At 38.8% G+C, this 17390-nt stretch overlaps 1 protein-coding gene and 1 pseudogene across 3 annotated transcripts in view; both read right to left on the minus strand.

Annotated features, from left to right (window-relative positions):
• Nucleotides 1–17390, minus strand: part of BABAM2 (BRISC and BRCA1 A complex member 2) — a 444366-nt gene that overhangs the window by 413310 nt on the left and 13666 nt on the right. The window lies entirely within an intron of this gene.
• LOC132435484 (mitochondrial import receptor subunit TOM6 homolog pseudogene) lies at nucleotides 10330–10616 on the minus strand (annotated as a pseudogene).

Consider the following 17390-nt stretch of genomic DNA (forward strand, 5'->3'; position numbering starts at 1 on the left):
ACCAACCGTCAGGTCATTAGTAGCCTAACACTAAGTCACAATTCCTGTACCATTTACCTCACTTCACCTAATCATGTAGGCATTTGATCATCTCCCATCACGTTAAGAAGAAAAAGGGTACTTACAGTACAAGATATTTTGAAAGAGAGACCACAGTCACATAACTTTTTTACCGTATATTGTTATAATTGTTCTCTTTTATTATTGTTGCTGTTAAGCTCTTACTGTGCCTAATTTATAAATTAAACTTTATCATAAGTATATATGGAGCTCAGTACTATCTGTGGTTTCAAGCATCACTGGAGGTTCTTGGAACATATCTCCCATGGATAAAGGGGGACTAGTGTATTTATAGAAACCTGCCAATAACAACTCCTAAAGACATTTTTATTATCCAAAAATATAATCAATACTACTCTTAGGAAAAATTAAATAAATACACAGGGCTGTACTATAAGAAATTATTCCAGAATGCCAATAGTTACATACTTTTAGTTAAAATGTGCAACATCACTTAAGCTTCCAACCGTTCAATAACTTGAATAATGGAAAAAAGCAAAAAAAAATATGAAGGAGTCTGAGAATTTAGGTCAAAGAATGAATCAGTGACAGACAATAAAATAACTACATGTGTTTAACTTCTGCCCCAGTTCCAACTATGAAATTGTTTAGTCTTTAATTTGTAGACATCTACAAGCTCTTGTCAATTATCTACAACACTGAGAGCCAGCTCATTTATAGTAACTTATTGCCTAGAAAATATTGTTATTTTAGACAGCTACTTTTTCTGAATGACTTCTAATACCTCTTCCTGATGTTTAAGTTTTAGTCTCAACTGCCTAAGAAATTTCTGAAATCTATCCAGTAAATGGGTTTTCTTACTACCATATCTAAAGATGTTTCACAAATGTAGATGGCCAAAACACCTGTTTCACAGTATACTATATTAATAAGTGACTCCTATCTTTTTCTGGCCAATGCTTTCTTAAAAAATAAATAAATAATATCTGGTAGAGAAGACCTGGGATCCAGTCCTGTTCTCCACAACGTATCAGCTAAGTAACCCTGAATGAGTTACTTAATCTCTCTGACATTTATGTCCTCACATGTTTTTAAAAAAATTTTAAAGGGATGATTATAAAAACATTCCTCACAGATTTACTGAGGGCAAAAAAGAGCCAATGAAAAAAGAGCTTTGTACTATTCACAAATGCTAAATACATTTATTGCCCATTTCTTTATGGTAAAAAGATGACAGATAGATAGATAGATAGATAGATAGATAGATAGATAGATAGAAGATAGATAGGGAGACAGATAGGGAGACAGATAGATAGATATTGTCTGTTTAGAGCTCTGAATCCACTGTTGGCCATGGTCAGTATCTACTATCCAATTCACAGTAAAATAAATTTTATATTCTTTCCCAGGAATGCTATTGAAAGTTCTGTCACTCCTACAATATAAAGTATATACTCACACAAAGAGTCCTGATGATAAACCTACACCGGGAAGGGCACAAAGTGACAAAGATGCTCTCTTTGGAATTTCATTCTTCCCCAAGTCCGTTTCTTCAATCTCCTATCCCAATGTCTGTGTTTTCTCCTAATACTAATAAAAATTTCCCCTGATGCTGTCTCATCCCACTGGGTTCCTACAGCAGAAACTGTTTTTAAGCCAGATCTACCTTTTTTTAAATGAATTACACAAGTGAAAACCTTTCACTATAAAAAAATTATAATAATATGGAAATCAAAGTACCAAGTATCCCTTCATGGCTCATACTTCCCTCTCCCAAGTTAACCACTGAATTGAGGTTTTTAAATATCCTTCCAAACCTTCCTCCATACATTTAGATATACATATGTATACATCTATAGAAGACTTGTGTACACAGATACAGTCATACAATACCTGTTATACTGTAGACTGACACTTAACCTACTTGCCATTCAGTCCTGATCAACACTCCTCTAGTGGCACTTTGGCAATACAGACAATACTTCCCAGTGGTGGGTCACTGAGATCATTCCACTCACAGCACAGTTTCTTAGAGCTTCAACAAGTATTTACTGAGTGCCTACTTTGTGCCACATACAGGGTGTAAGGTCCTGAACAAAACAGGCATGGTGCCTGCCTTCATGGAGCTAAAAGTCTGGCGTTAAGACACAGCATTAAATAAATAATCAGCTGTGGGGCTTCCCTGGTGGCACAGTGGTTGAGAGTCTGCCTGCCGATGCAGGGGACACAGGATCATGCCCCGGTCCAGGAAGATCCCACATGCCGCCGAGCGGCTGGGCCCGTGAGCCACGGCCGCTGAGCCTGCACGTCCAGAGCCTGTGTTCCGCAACGGGAGAGGCCACAACAGTGAGAGCTCTGCGTACCGCAAAAAAAAATAAAAATAAAAAAATAATCAGCTGTGAACATAATTTCAAATGGCAGAAGTGCTAAAATAAAATGTTACAGGAGCAACCTAAATGGGAAAAGAATTTGAAAAAGAATAGATACAGGTATATGTATCACTGAATCACTTTGCTGTACACCTGAAACTAACACAACATTGTTGATCAACTATACTCCAATATAAAATAAAAAGTTAAAAAAAAAATAAGATGTTACAGGAGAACACAGCCAGGAAACCTAATTTAGATGGGGGCTAGGAGAGCCCTCTGAAACTCTGAGAAAATTACATTCAAGCTAAATCTGAAGCATTGTAGAAATCAGACAATTCATAAAAGGAGGAGAAAGAATGATCCAAGAAAAGGAAGAAGGTGAGCAAAAGCCCCCACTGGAAAAGGGCTTGGGGCCTTCTGGTAACAAAGAGGAGGTCAGTGAAGCTTCAGGGAAGTAAACGACGGGAAAGCAACACAATATAAGGCTGAACAGGGGAGAGGTGCCCAATCACATGGCAAATCACTGAGCATTTGGAGATTTTATCCTAAAAGCAAAGGGAAGCCATTCAATAGCTCTGAATGAGTCACAAGATCTACTTTTGATTTTTAACTTACATTTATTAGATTTCCTGAAAATAATATAAATGGCTGCTAGGTAGAAAACAGATTAGAGAAGAGCTGGAACACTTATGAAGAGACTGGTTAGACAACAGTTGGTGGTGCTGACAGTGCAGATGGAGAGAAATGGCTGGACTGGAGGCCAAAGAGCCTCTGAGAGGAGCTGATGAGGCTAAAGAGACATGTGCATTTCAAGAAGTAATGATATCTTGAAGTCCACACTCATGATTGGGACAGGATTCCATTTCAGCAGCTCACTTTGCTGAGGAGTCCCTCTCAATGGCTGCATGCTTGCCTCTGCTTTTCTTCACCCTTTCTTCTCTACAATCTTTTCCTGTCCCAATTTTATCTCCCTGTATTGTCCCTCTGCCTCCCTCCATGGCTTCTTTTTTCCCTCCATAACCTTCTCCCTTACTTAGATACAATATGAAACTGAAATAATTTTTAAATGTTTACTCTACTTAATGAATAGTTCTTAATTTAAAATCCAAAGGATTCAAACATGTATACATACATTCACCGAAAGATACGTACTAGAATGTTCACATCAGCACTATTCATAAAAGACAAACACTAGGAGCTACCCAAGTGCCCTCCATCAGCTGAAGAGATAAACTGCTGTGTTCAAATAATGGACTACTCCTTACTCAAGCAGGAGAATCAATATATCCACAACAGTATAAAATCTCACAAACATAATGTTGAAAAAAAGAAGCCAGACACCAAACGGCATTTTGTGGAATATAAATTCTACTTACATTAAGTTTTTTTTTTAAAAAAAAGGCAAAACTAACCTATGCTTTCAGAAGGCAGGACAGTAGTTATCCTTGCACGTGTGATGGGGGAGGAAGAGCACCAGGAGGATGCGTGAGGAGCTGGTAACGTGTTGTGCGGGGTGCTCACTACACAAACGTGTTCCGTTTGTGAAAATTCACAGAGTTATATAACATATGATTAGGTGGACTTTTCTGAATGTATTCTGTACTTCAAAAAAAGTTTTTTAAAATCAATGAGTTTAGACCTTTAATGTCCAGGGGAAGGGAGCAGTAGCAACAACTAACCACTTTTTTGATCCATGATGCCCTCTAACGACCTTTTTTACCCCAGGAGACAACTGTGATATAGCCCTGAACTTAGAACCACGAAATCTACTCTCAGATTCCCAGCTTTTTTTTTTTCTTTCTTTTTTTTTTTTTTTTTTTTGCGGTACACGGGCCTCTCACTGCTGTGGCCTCTCCCGTTGCGGATCACAGGCTCCAGACGCGCAGGCTCAGCGGCCATGGCTCACGTGCCCAGCTGCTCCATGGCATGTGGGATCCTCCCGGACTGGGGCACGAATCCGCGTCCCCTGCATCGGCAGGCAGACTCTCAACCACTGCGCCACCAGGGAAGCCCAGATTCCCAGCTTTATACTTATTGTGCTTCTACTGTGCCGTGTCCTACTCTAGGCACTGAGGACACAGCTGTGATGCCAGGTGAGGCCCCTGCCTTCTTTGAGGCAATATATGCTTGAAATTGGCAAGAAGCTGGATCCCGAATGGAGAAAAACGGGAGACCTGCTTTTGATGGAATGGTCTAGCTAGACCACCCTGAACAAGTCACTTAACTTACTTGAGTCTCAGTTACCTCATCTGCCTTAAGGGAGTATTATAAGGATCAAATGTGATAGGATCTTTCAAAGCACTCATAATGATAGCATTATTAATGATAACAGCTCTTATTACATTATTGTCCTTACTACTCAATATAGAGTTGCTTGAGTTAACCAGTGTCAGCCTGGTCTACACACTAATACAGTAACAATAACAAGGAATAATATTTTGGGGGCCGTTAATTCTCAATTAAGAGGTTTCCACTCTGGGTAGAAGCAGGTGTATTGATAAACAGCTCTCCACTCCCTCTAGAGGGGTGCTAATGACACAAAGACCTGACTCAATCTCAGCACAGCCTTCTCCAGCCTTTAAAGAGAAGTAAGCACGGGGCAGGCTGGAGAAGTGATAGCAGCCTCTCAGAGATCAAACTAACCAACCAAAGAACATCTATGCAGTACCTTCATTTATTATCTGACCAGCACTTTCTTGGTACCACCATGAATCAAGGTCCATACTTAAAGGAGCTTAAAATACGGTATCAGAACTAAAATCAAACAAAGACAACAAATTTAGGGGAAAGTGAAAGGACTGAGCAATCAGAGACTTGGTATCAAATCCTGGTTCTGCCATGTAGCAGCTTGGGACCCTCACCTTGACCTCTCAGGACTGCTTCCATCCTTGTAACAAGAGGATGCCAACACCTACACCTTGTGCATTGATGCTGCAGAAGGCAGTGTAGCTAATGTGCCTAGGACACGATGTGGTGTAGCAGCTACTATTACTGCTACCATCGTCGTGATTATTTTATAGGCAGAATTCCACTAAAAGCCACTAGTATGCAGCCCAAAGTGTCTACACGTTGGTTCCCTCTATTCCTTCTGACTGCATTCCCTAAGTCCTACACGGAGCAGTATGTACTCAGATACATTTACACTATAAGGCTAAAAATACAGTAGGAACATAAATCTATGTGCTTGCACAGACTGAAAAGGTAAAAAAGCCTCTTTGAGTTTTCAGAACCTCAGCTGCTTCTAAAACTATGAGGATGCTCTCCCTGCTACTTATTCTGGCTTAAATCTTGGGGCAGCCTCCTTTACAGAAGCTATTTTCATAAGAATTTACAGTTCAAGAATAAGTTCACAATTTCAGCACTGTTTTAGCTTTCCTCACAGTACTTAATTTAGTTTGCCTTCTCAGCCAAAGGCTTGAATCAAAGCATAAATTGAAGGAAGAAAAAACAAACAATGGTGAAAGACTGATAGCCTTTTCTGTAAGGTCAGGAATAAGACAAGGAGGCCTGCTTTCACCACTTCTATTCAAAATAGTACTGGAAGTCCTAACAAGAGAAATTAGGCAAGAAAGAGATATAAAAGGCATCCATATCGAAAAAGAAGAAGTAGAACTACCTCTGTTTACAGATGACACGATCTAACATGCAGAAAACGCTAAAGATTCCACCAGAAAAAAACTGTTAGAACTAATAAACAAATTCACCAAAGTTGCAGGATACATAATTAACACACAAAATTCAGTGGCAGTTCCATATACTAACAATAAACAATTTGGAAAGGAAATTACAAAAACAATCCCATTTACAACAGAATCAAAAAGAATAAAATACTTAGGAATAAACTTAACCGAGAAGGCAAAAGACATGGACACTCAAAACTACAGAACATTGCTGAAAGAGATTAAAGAAGGCACAGACAAATGGAAAGACATTCTGTGTTCACTGAAGACTGTTAAAATGTTGATATTATCCAAAGCCATCTACAGAGTCAATGCAATCTCTATCAAAAGCTCAATGACATTTTTTGCAGAAATAGAAAAAGCCATCCTAAAATTCAAATGAAAGCTCAAGGGATTCCCTAATATCCAACACAATCCTGAAAAAGAAGAACAAAGTTGGAGGCCTCATACTTCCCAACTTCAAAACTTAATACAAAGCTATGGTATTCAAAAGAGTGTGATACTGGCATAAAGACAGACATATAGACAAACTGAATAGAATAGACAGCCCAGAAATAAGCTCTCACATATATGATCAAATGATTTTCAACAACAATACCAAAAGCATGTAATGGCAAAAAGATTGTCTTTTCAACAAATAGTGTTGGGAAAACTGGATATCCATGTGCAAAAAAAATGAAGTTGAACCCTTATCTTACACCATACCCCAAAATTTTTAATTAAAAACTGAAAATGGATCAAAGACCTAACCATAGAGCTAAAATGATAAAACTCTTAGAAGAAAACATAGGGGGAAAGCTTTATGACATTGGATTCAGCACTAATTTCTTGGACATGACACCAAAAGGACAGGCAACAAAAGAAAAAATAGATAAGCTAGATCTCATCAAAAGTAAAAACTCTGTGCATCAAAGGATACTGTGAACCGAGTGAAAAGGCAACCCATGGAATGGGAGAAGGTATTCGCAAATCATATATCTGATAAGGATTTGATATCCAGAATATATAAAGGACTCCTACAACTAGGAAACATCAACAAAAATTTAAATAGGCAAAGGACTTGAATAGACATGTCTCCAAAGAAGATACATAAATGACCAATAAGCACATGAAAAGATGCTCAACAACTTTAGGGAGATGCAAATCAAAACCATAATGAGATACCACTTCATATTCGTTAGGATGACTATTATTTTCTAAAAAAATTAAAAACCAACATGTGTTGGTGAGGATATGAAAAAATTAGAACCCTTGTGCATTGCTGGTGGCAATGTAAAATGGGGCAGCCACTGTGGAAAACAGTATGGTGATATCTCAAAAAATTAAACGTAAAATTACCATATGATCCAGCAATTCCACTTCTGAGTATGTTCCTAAAAGAACTGAAAACGGACTCAGAAAGATGTTTGCACACCCGTATTTATAGCAGCATTACTCACAATAGCCAAAAGGTGGAAGCAAACTAAGTGTCCATCAGTGGATGAATGGATAAACAAAATGTGGCATATACATGCAATGGAATATTTTTCAGCCTTAAAAATGAAGACAATTTTGACACATGCTACAACGTGGATAAAACTTGAAGATGTTATGCTAAGTGAAATAAGCCAGTTACAAAAAGACAAATTCTGCATAATTCCACTTATACAAGGTACTTAAGGTAGTAAGATTCATAGACAAAAAATAAAATGGTGATTGCCAAGGGCTGAGGGATGGGAGGAATGGGGGGTTACTGTTTAATGCGCAAGGAGTTTCAGTTTTGCAAGATTAAAAATGTTCTGGAGATGGATGGTGGTGATGGCTGCACAACACTGTGAATGTACTTAATGACACTGAACCGTACACTTAAAAATGGTGAAAATGGTAAATTTGTGTTACGTATATTTTACCACATTAAAAACAAAGTATGTGCTAAGCCCGAAATTGAACCTCCATGTTAGTAATTTACCAAACCACAAAAATTTTTAAATAATGCTTTTTAACTGAAAAAGTCTTAGGAGTCTACAGATGAAAAAAGCAATTGTTCTGAAGGCATTATACCTACTTAACAGTAGAATATCAAGATGTTTCCCAAAACTTCCACTTGATTCCAGATCTCTTATCAATAAGTTGGCAAGAGCAAAGGCTGAGATAAAAACCTTTGCAGAAAACAAAAAGGATACGTTTTTCAAAAAGTCAAGAGAAGCAAGGTCAATGGGAAAAACAGCTTTCATAACATGCCATTAGAAAGATAACCAAATGACTCAGGAAATGTGGCCCTGGAAAGGAAAATTACGAAATTATTTCTCAAGACCGTGGCACCAAAAAGCAAGATTATTCAAGCAACATGGAAGCTAAAAAGGGGGCTGTGTTACATGCGCATGAGGAGTCCTTTAACATATGACTGATGGCACAGGACAGTTAATTTGGAGCCCTGAAACAGATTTATGTACCTATCAACATGTATTAAAAGAGCCCCGCTTTAATCTTAAAGAATTTTGCAAATTTGTCATTCTAATTAAACAAAAACGAGTCAAAAAGTACTACCTTAAAATTGCACAGAATAGAGACGACAAAAGATAACAGTAGGAATGATTTTTTTTCGTTCTCTTTAATAATGCAAAGCAGAGCTAGGAACAGACTAAATTAATCTTATACCCCTCTCCTTTACACGTTAGACTGGCTACTTCCCTTCATCTCTTCCCCTTCCCCAACTTCCATACCAAGTGAAGTCACCCTGAAATTAAGTCACTGCAGGGCATGAAAAGCCCAAGACTGACAAACATCTAAAACTCCGGACTCAGATTTATCCTAGCATTCACCACCCCAGGCTCCGTGTGAACACTGTGGAATCCTAGCAAAAGTTCCCAAGGCCAGTGACTGCAGGGTTCACTGAGCCAAGGCCAATAACACCACACTGACTTTTCCAAAAAAATCCTAAGTACAAAATATCCACAACCCCACCCACCACTGCCCTCACTAGCTCTCCACCTTCCAGCAGGGCTCCCTAATCTAGCCTGCACACCATCTTACCAGGCCTTGCCAGGCAGGCTTCTTCAACCCTCTGCTAAGAACTGCTGCATGTCTCTGCCCAAGACAAACAATGTTCAATCTCTAATAGCTGTTGAAAACTGTTAGGTTCTATCTGCTGGAAAAAAAAAAAAAAAATTGATCTCTCCATGCCCATTCATTCTTCAACCTAATCAAATATTCCAAATTATATCCACCTGCAGGGTCTAAGTTAGCCACATTAACTTTTTCCTGTCTCCATAGATCTCCAAAAGGCAATGAACAGGATAGAAAGTTACCCTGGAAACAAAAGTCTCTGACTCGCCTGTCCTTTTCTGCTCTATGATTTCTGACCTTTGTAATATATGTGTGAGCTCCCTTTTTTTTTTTTTTTAAGATTTAATTTTATTTCTTTTTGGCTGCGTTGGGTCTTCGTTACTGCGAGGGCTTTCTCTAGTTGCAGCGAGCAGGGGCTACACTTCGTTGCGGTGCACGGGCTTCTCATTGCGGTGGCTTCTCTTATTGCGGAGCACGGGCTCTAGGTGCACAGGCTTCAGTAGTTGTGGCACACAGGCTCAGTAGTTGTGGCACACAGGCTTAGTTGCTCGACAGCATGTGGGATCTTCCCAGACCAGGGCTCGAACCTGTGTCCCCTGCATTGGCAGGAGGATTCTTAACCACCCCACGACCAGGGAAGCCCCCATGTGTGAGCTCTTACCTTGCTCTGCTCGCCTGGGTCTTATTAGACAGCTCCTTTATATCGTTTGCATAGACACTCATTCTTTATAGAGTCCCTGATTCTGGAATGCCAATGTGATTCTACCAACTAACAACAATAATACAGTGAAATAATAAATATATATAATATACATATAAACTATGAAAATATATTATATATACATTATACATAATGTTATAATAATAATATAATAGTAGCTACCATTTATTGAGCACTATGACCAAGCTATTCTAAGTGCTTTATATAAGCTATTTCATTTCATCTCCATAACTACTTTTTATTTTGTCTTTATGTGCAGTCTTTAGTTCAAGTATTTGTTAAAATACCATTAGGTTATTCCTCAGGACAAGAGCAAAGATCATCCCCTGCAGAAACTTAGGAACTATGCACAGAACTTTACAGAACAGAAAACAACACTTTAGCTGAAGCCTGACTGCTCACCAGTGATTGGTGTTCTGAGTGGACTCAGCGAAGAAAGGAAATCAAGCAGGGAAGGAAAGGTGCCCCTCTGGGCAAGTCTTATGATGGTCACAGACTGGAGGCTCTGTTTCTGGAAGGTTCAAGTACAGCACAGGGATTCTATGTGTCTTTTTTGGCTACACGCCAGGCTGAGGGGCCATTAGTTTAATGTCACTCAAATTCCTGGCCAGCCAAACTCCCGCAGCAAAAAGTCCCAAACTGAGGATCAAGTTCTTCCAGAAATCCTATCGGGGCGAAGTGGTAGACACCCCGAAGCCAATATCCCACACCGTCCGGAATTTCAGGAGCTTCATTTGCCGAGCCGGCAGTGTTCATGTCAACCCCACTGGAAGCCATAGCAGCATTTTTGGGCTCCGCAAGGCCTCTCACCCCCATAACTACTTAATAAGATAATTATTAATATCATCCCCATTTAAGAGAAAGCACGGAAAGGGTATGTAACTTGCCAAAGGTCATAAGCTACTAAGCAGTAAAATCAGGATTCAAACTCAGACCTCATTGGCTGAAAAACCTACATTCTCACCATTATATCATGCTGTGATCCAACACCTCTAAAGATGGCTCACTGGGTTCCAGCCCCATCCACCCTGACTTCTGGCTTGTGCCTACCCAGCCCCTCTCCCCAGCCTTGCTTGAGCTCTTCTGGTCCTGGCTATGTTTCTTTTCTCCAAATTCTTAAGTATTCTTAAGTATTCTGATAAGAGATTACTGAATTATTAAATTTTCCAATATGTCTCCTGATTCGACTTTAAATTCTATAATGGCTTTCCTATATGCCAATAAACCACTAAGAATTTCTATATGATAGCAGCCAAAGAATAAACATCTAGGAAGTTAACAGTAAATGTGCAGGAACAAAATGAAGAAAACACAAACCTTTATTCACATACACAAAAATGGATGTGACTAAGAGAAATTGACCATGTTCCTAAAGATGTATACTCAATATTATAAAGCAGGAATACTCAATATTGTAAGACTATGATCCAAGGGCCACTTACCTATTTTTTTAATAAAATTTTGTTAGAACACATTTATTCATTTTTGTATCGTCATAGATTTTGTGCTACAATGGCAAAGCTAAGTAGTTGCAACACAAACAGTAAGATGGTAAATATTTTAATACCTAAAATATTTACTATCTGACCCTTTACAGAAAGTTTGCTGACCCTTGTTGTAAAGATGTCCATTCTCTCCAAATAAATAAAGAAGTTTTATAATGTCAAACTCCCAGCAGGTGAGACCACAAGTACTCGAACATATTATAAAGCTATAATAATTGAAAAGCGATATAATTGTACAAGGCAAATACAGACCATTGAAAAGAAATAGAAGGTCAGAAATAAATATAAGAATTTAGCATATAAGATGGCATTTCAAAATAGTGACTGAGTAAAGGATTTATTTTATAAACAGTGTTGGAATAACTAGATAATTATTTAGAAAAGTAATAAAATCCCATTCCTACAGTGTATTATACACCAAAATAAATTCCAGATTAATTGACTACTTTTCAATAAAAATGAAACTATTACAGAAGAAAATATAGGTGGTCTCAAAGTAGAAAAGGCATTAATTGTGCAAAATGTTAAAAGAATCCATGAAGGAAATAGATTTGATGACAACTTACAAAGTAAAAGTTTTGGCATATCAAAGATAAATACAAAAGGAGATTCTTTACAACCCCATGTTATAGCAAAAGATAGATACAAACTGAACAACTATCAATAATAACTGATTAAATTATAGTACATTCACACACTGGAATATATGCAGAGATTAAAAAGGAGGCAGCAGCTCTAGAAGTACTAATATGAAATAATCTTCAAAATATCAAGTTAATATGAATGTTTAATATGTTACTATATCAGTTATCTATTACTACATAACAAGCCATCCCAAAACTTAGTGGCCTAAGAAAACAATTTTTATTTCTCATCAATCTGCGGGTTGGCCAGTCAGTTCTGCTGGTCTCTCCCTGGCTCACCCACTCAGCGGTACTCAGCTGATGGGTTGGCTGTGCTCAGCTGAGCTGAGCACAGCTGGGACAGCTGGGATACCTGAGCCATTCTTTCTAAAGGAAACTGGACTAGGAGACTTCTGAACATGGTTGTGGGGCTCTTCCATGAGAGTGAAAAAGAACACAAGGCCTCTTAGGGCCTAGACTAAGAAGCCACACAACATGATTTTCACCACACTCTACTGGTAAAAGCAAGTCACAAAGCCAGCCCAGATTCAAGGGGTGAGGAAGTAGACTCTACCTGCTGATGAAAGGAAGGACAAAATCATATTCAAAGGAGAAGAGATAAATAGAGAGGCAGGCTTTATCAGGAGCCATTACTGTAATAATTTACCACAGCTATTGCTTATATAGAAATAAAAAAAAAAAAAAGAGGGCTTACATCAACAAAGAACACCTCTAAAAAGAAGTAAAAGAAGCTGGTAAGCAGTAGTTTCCTCCAGAGAAGAAAATTTGGGGAAAGGAATAGAAAGGAGACTTATCTTCTGCTTAATACCCTTTTGTATCTTTTATTTTTTTTACCTTTTATTTTTTGTATGTTGTACATTTATTACTGCCTCAAAAATGAATGCTATTTAAGATATTCTGCATATTGAATAAATTAATTGAATGACACTGAAAACTTCGGGAAAAACCATCTGTAATACCTGTGACAAAAGGTTAATCTTCCTAATACATAAAAAGTTTACAAATCAATAAGAAAAAGACAAATACCCCACCAAAAAAATGGACAAATGTCATTAATTCGTAATTTTCACACGCACACACAGACATGCAAACACATGCCAATAAGTGAAGCAAAATAAAAGAGCAAATACCATTTCTGTCTATTGAATTAGCAAGTAATATTACAAAATTTATAATACTGATATTATCAAAACTAGAGGAACTAGCATCCTCATATACTACTAGTGGGAGTATAAATTGATAATACATTTCTGAAAACAAGTATGTGTACATTTACATATCCTTACATATAAATACAATAAACCAATATATTAAATACATCAAAAGCCTTAAAATTTACATACTCTTTGGTCTAATAATTGAAATTTTGCTGACACATAGGAATATATACATCCATAGAGGCACTTTAACTTTTTATAGCCCCAGGGAAAAGACCTCCAGATAATGAAACTGACAATCACCTAATAAAAAGGCCAGGTTTTTTACTGCCTGAAAAACAGTTCCTGGACCCAATTCCAATGTACATGTGGAGGCTTTCCCATACCAACAGCAATTCTCACCCTACTGGTTTCTGACAGTTCAACTCCATTCTGACTCTATCTATCCAGAGATAAAATCAGATTCCACAGCTAAAGGGCTCAGTCCCATAAGACCACCTCCACTTCAGATGCCAGGGACCCACTGGCTATAAATCAGAGGTTCCCACCACCCCCTCCTCAGGTTCTACTAATTTGCAAGGACAGCTCACAGAACTCAGGAAAACCCATTTACTCACTAGATTACTGACTCACTATAAAGGGACATTAAAGGATCGAATCAACAGCCACAACTTCTGGGTTTTTATGGCAGCTGCATTATTACATAGGCATGATTGATTAAATCATTGGCCATTAGTGATTGATTCAACCTCTAGCCCCTCTTCCCTCCCCAAAGGTCAAGGGGTGGGACTGAAAGTTCCAACCTTCCAAGCACAGGGTTTGTTCTCCTGGCAACCAGCTCCCACCCTTGGGTGGGATCCAAAAGTCACCTTCCCTCAAGCATTTGCAGGAACTGAGGACAAGAGACCAAATATTACTTCACCGCTCTTGCCATTCAGGAAATTTCAAGGGTTTGGGGAGCTATGAGCCTAGAACTGTGGCTGAAGACCAAATATATATGAGATAAACATAAATCACAACACCACACTGCTTGATCACAACGCAGTGAAGCTCAGTAGTTGACAAGCCCACCTATGCTCAAAGAGCTTCAAATTCACATTTTAGAACTTCAGCCTTTAATAGACATGGACAGCCAAGAATCATCAGTTTAAGGAAAGCCACCAACATGAAAGACAGCAAAACAGAGATAATGCAAGGTATAGAAGAAATATTTAAACATTTTTTAAACATTTAGTCAATTATACCTCAACTGAAAAAAAAAAAACTACAGTTAATATCCTACAGAAAAGAAAATACTACATCCATAAAACAACAATATGTGTTGGGGGTCCCCAAGCTTACAGATCAAGGCCTCCAAAATTCAAAAGGAAGATAATTTGCAACCTACACTTTTGCACCTGCCCAAATTATCAACCAAGTTTAAAGTAGAATAAAGATATTTTCAGACTTTCAGGTACTCAAAAATGAACCTCCTCTTCTCCTTTTCTTAGGATGCTATTGGAGTACATGCTCCAACAAAGCTAGAGGGTAAAACAAGAAAGTAAGATATGAGATTCAACACAGGAAAGAGGCAAAGGGAATGATACAGTGATACAATGAGAGCTGCCTGGCAGACCTAGACAACAATCAATCCAGATTAAAGCCGTTCCTCCATCAATCTTCTCACCTTCCCATGTCAGCAGATGGCATGACCATCTACCTACCCACTCACTCAAGCTAAAAAGAAGTCATTCTTGATTCTCTCTCAAAACCCAAATTTGGGCTTCCCTGGTGGCGCAGTGGTTGAGAGTCCACCTGCCAATGCAGGGGACACGGGTTCATGCCCCGGTCCGGGAGGATCCCACATGCCGCGGAGCGGCTGGGCCCGTGAGCCATGGCCGCTAAGCCTGCGTGTCCGGAGCCTGTGCTCCGCAAAGGGAGAGGCCACAACAGTGAGAGGCCCGAGTACCACAAAAAAAAAAAAAAAAAAGGAAAACTTTAAAATTCTTAGAGAAAAATATATTACTTTTGTGTAGGACAGAATTTCCTGAAGTGGTCCCTTTCTCTCTCTTACAAATACACACACACACACACACACACGCACGGGCACAAATCTAAAAAGGAAAATATTGATGAATCTGACTTCATTAAATTAAAACTTCTGGACATCAGTAGCACCAAATTAAGAACATAAGCCACAGACTAAATGCAGATATTTGTAATATATGTAACTGCCGAAAGATTAGTATCCAAAATACGTAAATAATATTTTAAGATCAATAAAAATATATATAAACAATCCACTTAAAAGACGGGCAGGGCTTCCCTGGTGGCACAGTAGTTAAGAATCCGCCTGCCAATGCAGGAGACACAGGTTCGCTCCGTGGTCCAGGAAGATCCCACATGCCACGAAGCAACTAAGCCCGTGCGCCACAACTACTGAGCCTGCGCTCTAGAGCCCGCAAGCCACACTACTGAGCCTGCGTGCCACAACTACTGAAGCCCGCGCTCCCAGAGCCTGTGCTCCGCAACAAGAGAAGCCACCACAATGAGAAGCCCACGCACCACAACGAAGAGTAGCCCCCCATCGCCACAACTAGAGAAAGCCCGCGTGCAGCAATGAAGACCCACCGCAGCCAAAAACAAATAAAAAAAAATTTTTTTAAGAGTATTAAAAAATTAATTAATTAAACAAGAATCCTGGCCTTAATACTGACAGCCTAGCAACGGAGTTTAGAAACACACATAATCTTAGATAAGGTAGAAAGATTTAGTTGCCGTAAGAGAAATAAAGATGAATTGCGATTACAAAAAAAGCAAACAAAACTTACTTTGCATAGATTCTTGCCTATCTATTCCTTCTGTGAGTCAGACCTAGAATATAGATACTCTGGTACCTCATCTCTTCAAGGGCAAGTAACTATATACAGTAACAAGACTGGTTCTTATGACCTCTAAAAATCAGTCTCCTCAGTTTATACTTCCGTGTACACTGTGTCCTACAGGGTATGTGCCAGTTGAGTTAATAGAAATTCCAAATGTTAATCCCAATTCTCATAACTGAGTGCTGCTGATCTAAAAGAAAGGGAAATGCCAAAAGTGACACACCAAAAGAAAAAAATTCTCTTCTCTAACTCTGTCATTGTTTTGCTATAGAAACTTGAGGAATTCACACTTTGGTTGACGGAAGGACCGAGGAAAGAATTGTTAATGAGCTTCGAAAGAACTTTCATGAATCTTTCAGCCAAGTACTACATAAAAGGCATCAATAATGCTCTAGATTAATAAGGCTTTTCACATCATTTTATGTGTAGCAGCTTTGTTAATGTAGGTAGAGGTATTTTTATTCTTTTTTTAAATCAAAAGAAAGTAAATTCCATAAATACTACAAGTCATTAAACACTGTTTCAAATATTTTTCACAGAGCGAGTCCAGACACAGCCAGGTTTAGTGGATTCATTTCAAATTGATCATCAGATCCACTATTTGCATTTAAACACTCAACTAGGGCTTCCCTGGTGGCGCAGGGGTTGAGAATCCGCCTGCCGATGCAGGGGACACGGGTTCGTGCCCCGGTCCGAGAGGGTCCCACATGCCGCGGAGCGGCTGGGCCCGTGGGCCATGGCCACTGAGACTGCGCGTCCAGAGCCTGCGCCGCTCCACAAGGGGAGAGGCCGCAACAGTGAGAGGCCCGCGTACAGCAAAAAAAAAAAAAAAAAAAAAAAAAAAAAAAAAAAAAAAAATAAACACTCAACTAAACATTCAGGATTTGGGAAGCACCAAAAAGGGAGTCTACAAAAAAGTAAAGTGACCTTATGTTGATGAATCCAACTGTTCTTTCAGAATACCAATAAAGGAGTAGGAAGTTCAGGTTTACATGTTTATATCATCTTACATAAACCAGTCCCCAGTCCTCTGGGCATCAGTCCCCTCTCATGTCTTCAATACCTCTGAAAAGAATGCTTGTGACAAACTAAAGAAAAAAGACCTTTTTGCATGTCCTAGCCATTCAAGCCAGTAAACATCCCTGGTGCACAGATGTGTTTTTTTTTTAATGACAACTTTAATGAGATATAATTCACAAACTATAAAATTCACCCTTATAGGTGCATAAATCCGTCATTTTTTGGTATATTTACAGAGTTGTGTAACCATCACCACTAACTAATTTTAGAACATTTTCATTACCCCAAAAGGAAACCCCAGGCCTGCTGATTAATTAAATTGAAGGTAATAACAGACCTTTTAAAAAACAGCCTACCATTC

This window comes from Delphinus delphis, chromosome 12 (genome assembly GCF_949987515.2).
Source record: "Delphinus delphis chromosome 12, mDelDel1.2, whole genome shotgun sequence".
In the NCBI taxonomy this organism is placed as follows: Eukaryota; Metazoa; Chordata; class Mammalia; order Artiodactyla; family Delphinidae; genus Delphinus; species Delphinus delphis.